This window comes from Octopus bimaculoides, chromosome 9 (genome assembly GCF_046866305.1).
Source record: "Octopus bimaculoides isolate indiv1 chromosome 9, ASM4686630v1, whole genome shotgun sequence".
In the NCBI taxonomy this organism is placed as follows: domain Eukaryota; kingdom Metazoa; phylum Mollusca; class Cephalopoda; order Octopoda; family Octopodidae; genus Octopus; species Octopus bimaculoides.
In genome coordinates, this window is record NC_142936.1 from 81,253,086 (window position 1) to 81,265,585 (window position 12,500).

The 12,500-nt window shown below is 33.5% G+C and overlaps 1 protein-coding gene and 1 long non-coding RNA gene across 3 annotated transcripts in view; both read right to left on the reverse strand.

Moving 5' to 3' along the window:
• The window catches only part of LOC106872195 (gonadotropin-releasing hormone receptor), a 798,172-nt gene that overhangs the window by 329,171 nt on the left and 456,501 nt on the right, over window positions 1-12,500 (reverse strand). The gene's annotated exons all lie outside the window — the stretch shown is intronic.
• LOC149134227 (uncharacterized) lies at window positions 9,504-12,202 on the reverse strand. The gene is made up of 2 exons (XR_016242992.1): window positions 11,002-12,202; window positions 9,504-10,885 (listed from the first exon to the last, which is right to left on the reverse strand). It is a non-coding gene; the product is annotated as an uncharacterized LOC149134227 (long non-coding RNA).

The following is a 12,500-nucleotide window of genomic DNA, read 5'->3' on the forward strand; positions in this document are numbered from 1 at the left end:
TGCAGTAGCTGTCTAGTTGTGACTCGTTTGTTCTTTTCTCCATCCATTCTTATTGCTCCTCGTTTACTCTTTCTGTAGATGAACGAGTGTTCTAAACATGACCTATTGTTGGTTCATTTCTTCCTGGGTGAAAACTTAATACACGTCAGTTTGATAGATTTTCCCTCGCCTTCGTGCTTTTTTTCTTTTACTTTCGCATAATGTGTATGTATGTAAATCTATCCATAACTTTCTATTCTTTTGTGTCTGTCTCTCTATATATATGTGTGAGTGTGTGTGTGTGTGTGTATGTGTGTGTGTGTGTTTACATGTATAAATACATGCATATATATATATATATATATATATATATATATATATATATATATATATATTTATATACATATATATTATTTTGTTTAAAAGAGTTCCAACACTGTCTGTTTTTAATGTTTTATTTATATTCCTGCAGAACTAATGTGGGGTATAGAATATGGAATATACAATATATAATAACAAATAAAATAAAATAAAAATGGATGGCACCATGAAATAAAGTATTGAATGTAGATGAAATATTGAGTGCGCAATATAAAGGATCAAATATATAAATATAAGTATATAAAGGCGACTCGAGTTTCAGGGCTATTTCCCTTCGTCATGGCCGGTATGACTATGTATTATGAGTGAAAGCGTGGGAGGTTGAGAGATATAGATATCTATCTGAAATAGATTTTAATCATAAAGCATGAAATACCATCAGAAATTTCAAATAAAAATTTGAGCATTTCTTGTTTGTAAACAAATCTGTCTCCCCGCTTTGTGTGTACATCTGCATACGGCATATGTAGTTATGTGTATGCATGTGTACGTGCATGTGCATATGTGCATTTATGTGTAGTTGTGGGTGTTGGCGTGTGTTCTTGTGCATAAGTTTACACACACACACACACACACACACACACACACACACACACACACACACACACACATATATATATATATATATATATATATATATATATATATATATATATATATATATATATATATATATATACGAGGGTAAGTCAAAAAGTGATGCCATTTTGTTTAGGAGAGTTATAATTACAAGCACAGGAACATGTGTCATACATCAAAATGAAGCTGGTCCTTTGTGGATCACATCCCTACTTCTCAACATAGTCAACGTTTCTCTCAATAGCAATATTCCACCTTCGAATGAGAGCATGTATCCCTGCCCCGTAAAATTCTGTTGACTGTTCTTTGAGCCACTTCTTCACTACAGTTTTCACTTCTTCGTCACTGGAATAATGTTGGCCTCTCAAACCCTCTTTCATGGGGCCAAAGAGATGATAGACCATTGACGATGATATATATATATATATATATATATATATATATATATATATATATATATATATATATATATATATATATATATATATATATACGAAGGTGAGTCAAAAAGTAAAGCCATTTTGTTTAGGATAGGTATAATTACGTGAGGTTATTTATAGGTATGGTTGCTGACCTCAACTTTACCCCAGTCATTGTCCGAAGTTAGGACTTTGTCTAAAATAGGTCAAGGTCAAGATTAATACATATATGTATCTTTGAATTTCTTTCTTTCAACACCTCAAAGGTAAGGTCTTTTCTCTGAAGACGAAGGCTTTTCTCTGAAGACGAAGGCTTCTCTCTTTCGACGATTGAATAAATCTCCAAACATTATTTTGGACCACCGAACCCCCAGAAAGAGCTGTTGCATTTGTAATACTTTTCTTCAACCCCTTTAATTCTCGATATCATTTGTATTCTTTGCAAGTCAGATCTTTTCTTGTGTATGCATATATAGATATATTTGTATTTCATGTATTTAATATACTTTATAAGCTGAACTGTCTAACGCGCTTATCCTTAAATTTACTTCACTATCTCCTCATGTTTAAATCGCTAGACAACTGGTAAGTATATTCTATAGGGAGAATATTTGATTCCCATTTATGAACTATATATATACATACGTATGTATGAGTGTCTTTGAGTGTGTGTATGTGAGGTACGTGCGACATACCTACGTTTCTTGTACATGTGTGTAACTCTGTTCTGAATACTGTTTATGTGTCTGAGTATTACATACATTTATATATATATATATATATATATATATATATATATATATATATATGCTTGTGTGCATGTTTGCGAATGTGTGGCGTTTGTTTGTGTATGGTGTGTGTTTACGTGTATTTGTGTCTGCACGCTGACGAGTGAGTGTATGCCCACTACAGACGCGTTCTTCTCGTTTTCTCTGTTTTTCAGGAAATAGCATCAGCCTTTTCTAGCGTGTTCGTATATTAATGAACATTTTGTTGCGTTTGAGTCCTCTGGTGGTCAGATTCCCTCGAAAGCATTTCATCCACAAGATGCTGTGTCTAAGCGTACTATGCAAGTACAATATTATAGATATAAGCGGTATCGCTTATATCCATAATATTGTACTTGCATAATAATGTTTCAAAACACACATACTGACAAACAAAATTTTGAATTTTAACATTATATAGATGGTATAATTTTCTTTACGGTGTGTAGCTGTTTACTTGCAAAAGAGAAAAGTTTCATATTACAAGGAATTAGATGGAATTATAAGCAAAACAATTTGCCATACCAGAAACCATTACCAAACCTTTCCATCTAAGAGGTTAAATAAATATTCAACGGTGGCTCTCCCATAATTTTCTGGCAAGTTCATGGGTAAATAATCTGAGCTTATATAAGAAAGAGCATTAGACATACATCAATAACTAACCAGTCACATTTTGTATTTATACATTGTATGGTTTCAGATATTACATAGCATTATCTATTACAGATATATATGTTTTAAGCAAACCAAGAACAGTGTAGATAAATATAAGTATAATAATATATTGCAAATGTATTTCTGATACACCATCTGAAAAATTAAAGGTTTCATTTTTGCATTTATAAAAATAGATAAGTAAGGAACTCCGATATTTTATTTTTCATCAACACCAATCTTTTAGAAAATTCAGAAGAAAGTTATTTTGAATGTTTTCAAGAATTGAAGAAAGCGATATCGATTAGATTTAATTGTAAATTGTCAGAATGTTTGCTATATATTCGATTATTACTATTGACCGAATACAAAGCACAATCTATTCCCATGATGTAAATTAAATAGTTATTTACATTTTTCAACATTTAATTATTCTCCAGTTAGCAAATATCCACACGCCTTCTGATAATCCTTGATTCAATTATCGGACTATATAAGAGAGAAATAATTACCAAGAAATAATAAATGTGTACTGGTACAGCAAATGAGCGCATATAATAAGAAATTGTCAGAAAAGAAATAAATATAAAATTCACATATCAACATATCAATTAGACAATATTTCTTTTTGAAATAACACTATCAGGAATTGATTATTGCTTTTCAGTTTGTCACAGAATGTTCTACGATGGATATGTCACGTATGAGTCGTGTATTGTAAATGACTAATAATCTTTCAATTCATATTATGATTGTAATTTTCAACATATCTTTTTTCGTTGTGTACAATATAGTTTTATGCATCAATTGTATGTGTGAATGAAATTTGCGATAATATATCTAAATGCATCATATATGTTGTCTGTGTTGATTTAAAAGTAGAATTTGATCGAAATATTCATTGGAAAAACAAAATAAACAAAATAATTTTATTGCTGGAAAGGCTGAACCATAAATTCCTGCTGTTTTTATTTTCCTTCTTTTTTAGAAGTCCTTGAAAATTAATAACTGATCTTTTCCACAAGTAAACTAATATTTACACAAATGATATAGGGGATGGTTGTTCTCCGATTCCATCCACTCCAATATCTTCCTCTCAAGATAAATAAATAAACAAATAATAAAAAGAACTCGTAATGTTGCATATCAACCGAAGTAAGATTCCTAGCTGAACAGCGAGGAGAATTGAACATAATAGAACATAATAGAAACATGTTTTCTTTCACGTTTCTCACCAACTTCCTTTCGATTTCTACAGCCAAGACAGCATGACGTAAATTAGCCATGATTTTTCCATTGGAAAAGATAAACATTTATCTCACGCTGAATTAAGGTTAGTGTTCTGAGTCGGAAATAAACAAACTTGCAGTCTAATACCTTTGAAATTGTGTGAGCATCATACCCCATAATAATATAAGAAAATTAGCATTTTTCCCGTATTATTTAATGAGGATAGGTTTTATAGCGCAGGATTATTCATATGGGTTACACCATCTTGAAGACCTGATCTTTATGCTAGTGCGCTTAGAGATATTCAGTCCGTTGAACCAATCTTTCTCCACATTAATGTTTATTTTCTCTTCAAAGCAATATGTTATGGATTCATTTGAGTTGTAGAAAAATGATATTTAAAATATAGATATATGATGATATTTGATATATTTGACTATTGATTTACTTGAAAATACCATTTCTTTGTGTAACAATGGTATTTGATAATATTATAATGAGACACTATTGTAATTTTAGTAAAAAGAGAAAATATAACAATTATAAAATATATTCTCTGTTGCAAGGACTCCACCAGTCTTTCACTAAATGATTCCTCTTTATATATTAATATAAACAGTCGGGTATTTGCCATGGATATAGTGAAAAAACTGATCATTTTCATTACGCTTATTTTCCCGTTGATAGTTAGAAATTCCGTCCATCTAGTTGAAGTACTATTACATTGATTTATGATCAGAATATATAGTCAAATAGGTGTTAAAGCTAAGAATGATAAATGTAAATACAGGAACAGATAAAGATATACGGCTTCGAGCCCATATGCAATAACATAGGCTCCACTAGAAAACACGACTGGAACCATGGTTTCACTAATAACTTGTGAATGGAATTTGGTAGAGACTGAATGTACAGAAGTTTGTCGGACCCATGCATGCATGCATGCATCCATGCATCCATCCATCGACACATACATACATAAATACATACACTTATCTATCCATACATATATCCATCCGTCCACCCATCCATTCATATATATATTCATATATATATATATATATATATATATATATATATAAAGGGAACGAAAGTAAAAACAAAAGGGAACGAAAGTAAAAACAAAACACACACACACAGAGCAAGTAGGATATACCAATATCAATAGTAAAACCAAGCTGATCAATGTTGAAATTTACACTTGAAATCTGTGGGAAAGAAACAACATAAGAAGCCACGTGGAGGTAATTTCACAGTTCGTAACTGATATAGGATATTGATTTTATGTAGATGGTCACGTATAAATATATTTTAAGGAAATATGGAAAGCCAGATTGATATTTTTTCTACTCTAGGAACAAGGCCCGAAATTTTGAGGGAGGGGGCCAGTCAATTAGATCGACTCCAGTACGCAACTGGTACTTAATTTATCGACCCCGAAAGGCTGAAAGGCAAAGTCGACCTCGGCGGAACTTGAACTCAGAACGCAAAGACCGACGAAATACGGCTAAGCATTTCGCCCGGCGCGCTAACGTTTTTGCCAGCTCGCAGCCTTAAAGCCAGATTGATATTGCAAACTGGCTTACCACAGTGCAAACAAATTTTGCTGTTAAGAATGAAACCACTGTCTTAGCAGAGAAATATAGATCCATAACCTGCTTTAACTTATGTACAAACGAACAAAAGCTGCTTCGTCCAATTCCTCCAAAACAACTGCGCATCTAATGATATTGCCACTGATGTGTAGACAGGAGATTGGGGATGAACGCAATGACTTTTGATGAATAAAGCTGTATTGTCTAAAGTGGGAAAACACTGCAGAAATCTCATGACAGTATGGGTTTTTTTTATATAGAAAGGCCTGATCATGCTAAGGAGCTTTGGATCGGGAGTTGTGAAACTTGGGAGTAGTAATGCTACCCGTAGTAGTTCTAACTGGACACAAACTGGGACTTCAACAACCCTAGCCCCGTTGCCTGGGTGAGTGTCTGATTGTTAAAAGTCTCGAAACACCAAATGATTCCAACAGGAAACATCATATGATGATTAAGCTATAACTGATTTAAAATCTATGTACATTTCGTCACGTGTGTTACGCTCGTTTCATGTCATCCAGAATAGATGAAAACATCTAATCTACGCCTATACTATTTGATCTTCCAATGTAATGAGTGAAGGAATGAAAAAACGTTCGGGATTTTAATTTAACGTTACGTACTCCTTTTCGCATTAAAATGCACTGTAAATGATTGGAAAATAGTCGAAATTACTGTAAAGTAAGTATTGCTTGAAAAAGCTCTTATTCTTCAGACAACAAGCATTAAATTCTTTACGTCTTGAAATTGAACAAAAATCTTTAACAATATCTTTCATTTTAAATGAATTTGACGTTTTAGAATAACTTCTTTTTTTATAAAATCGAGGTACCATTCACCTAACGCTCTTACAATACCACTCAATCTAAGAGCACCATTGCAATTGTAATCGCTGGAAGTTGGAAAATTCTTTTCGTATATTGAATGTGAAATATTCACTGTAAATATATAATCTTCCTTGTCAAGCAAAAACCATTTGCCTGATGGAATTGTTTTATCCCAATTTCCTCCCGATAAGACAGCATTTCACTCTAAGAAATTTACGAAATTGAATTTCTTTCTATTTTATTTTTTAACTATCATTCCAACTTAGATATATGCCATCACATTTCATTTTCACGAAACGTATATACACATTACCTTTTAGAATTGCAATCAAGCTGGCATTTAGATTTCAAATATTATTTCTTTCAGAAGTGAAATAAAATATTTTAGCAAATTTATGTATGATAGGCGCAGGCATGGCTGAGTAGTTACTTTGTAACTACATAGTTTCTGGTGTGGTTCCATGCGCAATATGTTGCGCGAGTGAATTCTACTATAGAACCGGATGGACGAGATCCTTGTGAATGGATTTGGTGGACAGAAACTGAAAGAGAATTCCGCCGTGTGTATGTATGTTTATACAGGGTACGTAAGATATTTGAGGACAGATTTATGTTTATAAAAGGCAGATATATAATAACAGATAACTTTATTTATCATAAAATGCTATGAGGATAAAAATAAACCTTCTTTTCTATAATGTTATTCAATAAATCCACATTCAGCTTCCACAACTGCTTCTATATCATCTCCATGTTCGAATCAAGTGGTCCTGGTTCATTTTGGATATTACTCTTACTATGGCACACCTTCAAAGAATCTTTGGTGTTATGAGCGTGTTCATTGAACTCTCTCTCTCAACAACGCTCTACATGTAATACTCCAATGGATTGAGATCTGGGGAATTAGGAGGTCAAACTAGGGTTATGTAATCATGAAAATTTTCAGCTATCCATTCCTGTGTTACTATAGCCATGTGTGATAATTGCAGAGTCATTCTGAAACACATATGGCCTTCCATTACATACACTGTCTATCCAGGGTTTAACAATTATTTCCAGGACCTCAGTGAAGGCGGCAGAGTTGACTCTAACGCCTTGTGGAAAGAAGGCATACCATGTCCTTCATTGCTGACAACCCCTAAAACCATGAGAGTTGCTGGGAATTTTGTATGCATAATACTTGGAACGTCAGAAGGGTCTAAACATAGCCATCTGTCATCTCTTCTGTTAACTTTTTGATCTTGGTCGAAGTCTTTCTCGTTTGAGAAAAACCAAATCAAATCTTCTGCTGGATTTTTCAGATTAAGAGCCTTTTAGACCTGATGTAGTGATTTTATTTTGTTTTGTTCTGACAAACTGACTTTTCCTCATCATATAAGACTTATATCTGATGTCTTCGCAGAAAACATTTCTAACTGTCCCTTCTGACAAATGGAGATCTTTTGCAATTGACCTCATGGATTTCTGGGATTGTAACCATCTGTCTGTTGAATTTGTTGGATAGATCCAGGTGTTCTGATGATATCAGAGCGTTTAGAATGCTATTTATGCTTTGATACTGGTTATACGTTTCCATCTTCAATCTCTGGCTCCTTACAAACTTTGTAGGCGAAAGAGCTGGAAACTTTTAAAAATCAAGAAATTTCTAAATCGCTATGGTCAGCTGCCGTCTAGTTCCTCACTCGACGCTTCTATGTATCTTTATAATATAGATACATAAATATATATCTGTGTGTTGGTGTGTGCGTGTGTGTGTGTGTGTGTGTGTGTGTGTGTGTGTGTGTGTGTGTGTGTGTGTGTGTGTGCATACGTAGTACGTATGTATTTATGAATGTATGTATATAAATGTATATGTATATAGACCTATGTTCGTTCCAGTCTTTATGTTTGTATTTGTCTGCCTTGCAATCGCGTAACAACCGATATTGTTTCGTTGGTGTGAACGTAATGTGGCGGATCATCAAATAGGTACGGGAAAGATAAGTATCAGACAATAAAAAAAATTAAATACTGAGCTTGATACGATTAACAAGAACCCTTTAACACGGTGAGTCAGCACAGTCGCATTACCGGATTTGAAACAGGTAACAGAATTTTAAAAAAAAAGCTAAAATGGTTATAAGCTAATTGGAATGGTCGTCTGAATAATGAAATTAGAAATTGGAAGTAGTCACTTCGTAACTTCTCACCAAGATTCCAGAGTGTTCCTGGGGAAAAGACAATTCAGCTTTCAATAAAATCCATTTAGCTACAAATAGGAATCATTTTTCGTCATCGCTGTTATTGATTAAATACAAATCGGTCCTGTTCGAAGAGCCCCCTTATCACAGGAACTCTAAACATGACCACACGGTATTTTTCTCTTCAGAGATAGAATATACGAGACATATAGAAGGTATGGTATGAAGATGATCTGGTTGTTATTTTTAGCAGGGCAGGGATTACGTAAGAGAGACTTCGCTGGCTCAGACTACCTTTATTAGGTCTTACGCTTTCATTGATTTGTACCTTGTAGGTTTGTAGTGATAAGTTCAATTCCAGTTGGCGGAAAAAGTTTTTTCCTTCAAATGTCTTTGGATTGTCTTTATGTAGATTATGTTGCTCTGTATTCCTGCCCAGTATTCGCGCCCAGAATACAAGACTGTATTCGCGCCCAGTCTTGTAGCGGTTTGTTAAACTGCCTAGCCCGTCCCCACTAGTTATCAACCGAATTTTTGAGACTGCAATCCCAAACTTCTATAATAATATTCTGGGTGCAGATATTTTTATTAGGCTGACGCTCTCGATATCTGAGTCGAACATGAGTTATGGATGTCCTTGTAGTTCAGAAAGTATTGGATTTAATTCGTGTTACTTTCCTCACTTTAAAATAACAGGTACTTCCAGGATCGTAATTCTAAGAAAACAGTAAAAGGGCATTGACAATAAAGGAGCCTGATGATATTTCGTATATTGATTCGGTTGGGAATAAAAAAATTTTGCGTGAAAAAAGTATTGGATAACATATAATATTAAGATACTTAGGCGTTAAACAGCGAAATTTTTGAAACAGGTAAATTCTAGTAGGTGTAATCATGAGAAAGATAAGTTTATTTCTGAAGCTCCAACACATCATCAGGTTTGATTGGCGAACAAGGATACTGTCTTGTTTGTTAAATAGAAAAAAAAAAGAATATAATCCAGTAAGAAATTAAATTATATGTGCAGAAATGTATATACTGTTTAATATATCTATAAAACAGAAATATAATTTCAATTCATTAAACGGTATTGATATTTTATTGTTTCATTTCTACTTTACCGTTGCAGTCATCGGAAGTGTTTCCGTTTGATAGTTCTTTACGACGTGGCAACTTTCAGAATGTTATCAAAAGTAAATGCATCAACAATTTTAAAATGTATGGACAGGTAATCACGTTTTGATAGTAATGCTTTTTTGAAGGAGGGGAAAAAAAGGAATAAAATTGTTAAATTATTTTTTCTTGTCCGGGAAATAAAATGAAAATTTGCACATTTTAAGAAGAATGTGCTATACCGAGTTTACTGTGTATCAACTCTATTTGAAGAATACTAATGGGAATACAAATTAAAGGTAAAATATTCCAAATAAATTCTTTAAGCTCAGATGCCGAATAATCTTGGCGGTATAAACTATAATATATAGTCATATTGCTATATGTTTAGGAAGTTAAGTACTACTTAACTTGTTATTAATATTGATTCTTATAAACCTAATCTCTCCTAGTAAAATAAACAGGATGTCGGATTCGTAAAGTCAATTTACTCCAAATATCAACAGTTTCCGTGCCATTTTATTAATAACTACAGTACTTCTCACAAAACCGAGACATTAGCATCTAGACGATTTGGTCAGGCAAGCTTTAATGCGTATATTTGGGAACATCACTTTACTGCAGCTACTGACGGTAGTGTGTAATGATAGTTTTAATGGATATTTGCTTTGATAGTAATTAATTTATAATGAAGAAAAATTGTTTGAAATTCTTTTAACATTCTTTCCTGAAAAATAAATTTGGAAATTTAAACTTTGTAAAATTACGTGTCGAAACAAAAGTCTTTGTGCATCAACACTTTAAGAAGAATCATAGTGGGGATAGAAATCAACTTTAGGCGCAGGCGTGGCTGTGTGGTAAGAAGTTTGCTTCCCAACCATATGGTTCCAGATTTAGCCCTAGTATTTGGAACCTTGGACAAGTGATTTTCCTATAGCCCTGGACCGACTAAAGTTTTGTTAGTGGATTTCGTTGATAGAAACTGCAAGAACCCCATCCTCCGCTCGACAGCCAGTGGTGATGTGTTTACGCCACTGCAACTTAGCGGTTCCGCAAAAATGCACCATAGAATAAGTACTCGACTCAAAGAAAACGTATTGATGTAGACTCGTCCGACTAAAATTCTTCAAAGTCGTGCTCCAGAATGACCACAATTTCCTAAATGAAACGCGTAAAAGATAAGCGATAAAAGGAAAGGCGTTTACAACGATTTCTAAAAAGAAAAAAAATCATACAGTTCTATATTTAAGAGATGAGGAATTATGTACAATTACCTTCGACGGATGTTTGTTTTCGTCGTGTTTGTTGTTAACACAACGTTTCGGCTGATATACCTTCCAGAGTTCTTCAGGTGTCTTGGGGAAATTTCGAACCTGGGTTCTCATTCCTGAGGTATTTTTCGATGTTATTATTATTATTATTATTGTTATTGTTCAGGTCACTGCTTGGAATCGGACTCGGAACCTTGGGGTTAGTAGACCCCGCTCTTAACCGCTACGCCATATGCTCACGGGCATAAAACAATCATCTTCATAATTTGCCTTTCTGAATTAAAATTTGCTTTTTTGTCGGTTAAGAATGTAATAGAAGGAGTCACAATTCTACCCTCTTAAGACAATAGTATCCGCTTTAAATTAAGTACTTCAGAGATATACATGTGATATTAACATTATGCCAACATAAACACTCAAACACAGCATCCAGATTAAACTAAATTCAAGAGACGTTAAAGTTGGATATCTATGGGATTATTCTAAAATTCTTCAAATAGCAAGAAGTTTTCGTTTTAATCGCACCATGCCAACCATCATATCTACATGAATCTCTCTCTCTCTCTCTCTCTCTCTCTCTCTCTCTGTATCTATGTATCTATGTATCTATCTTTCTAACTATCTGTCTGTCTGTCTATCTATCTATCTATCTATCTATCTATCTATCTATCTATCTATCTATCTATCTATCTATCTATCTATCCAGCTATCTATCTAGCCATCTATCTGTCTGTCTGTCTATTATTTCTCTCTCTATCTATCTATTTATCGCACTCTCTCTATCTGTCTGTCTATCTATCTATCTATCTATCTATCTATCTATCCATCTATCTATCTATTTATCTATCTATTTATCTATCTGTCCATCTATCTGTCTGTCTGTCAATCTGTTATCTATCTATCTGTCTATCTATCTCTCTGTCTGTCTATCTATCTAGCTATCTATAATTCATCTATCTATCTATCTATAATTTATCTATCTATCTATCTATCTACCTATCTGTGTGCGTGCGCGCGCGCGTGTACATGCATGTATGTATATCGCATACCGACCGAAAAAAATATGTGATGGATACGGTTTGAATATCTCTTGGTCATAGGTGTGCTGACTGAGCACCGACTTGAGATTAGATAACAATTTATCATCTATGGAATCTGTATATGGTAGAAAGTTAGAAATATCGGTCACAGCGCCCTCAAATCACAACCATGTATTTTTTCTGAAGAGAAAAAGAAAGAAAGAGTGTAAGAGAGAAAAGGAGCGCAGACATTGTAGTCTTTCGTATACAAAAATATGGAATATCTACGACTGCATATTGATTTCCTCTATTAGAACCAACAACAGCAAAATACGTGCCCGCGCATATATAAATATACACACATACATACACACACACATATATGTATATGTATGTGTGTATATATATATATATATATATATATATATATATATATATATATATATATACACATACATATATATATATATATATATATATATA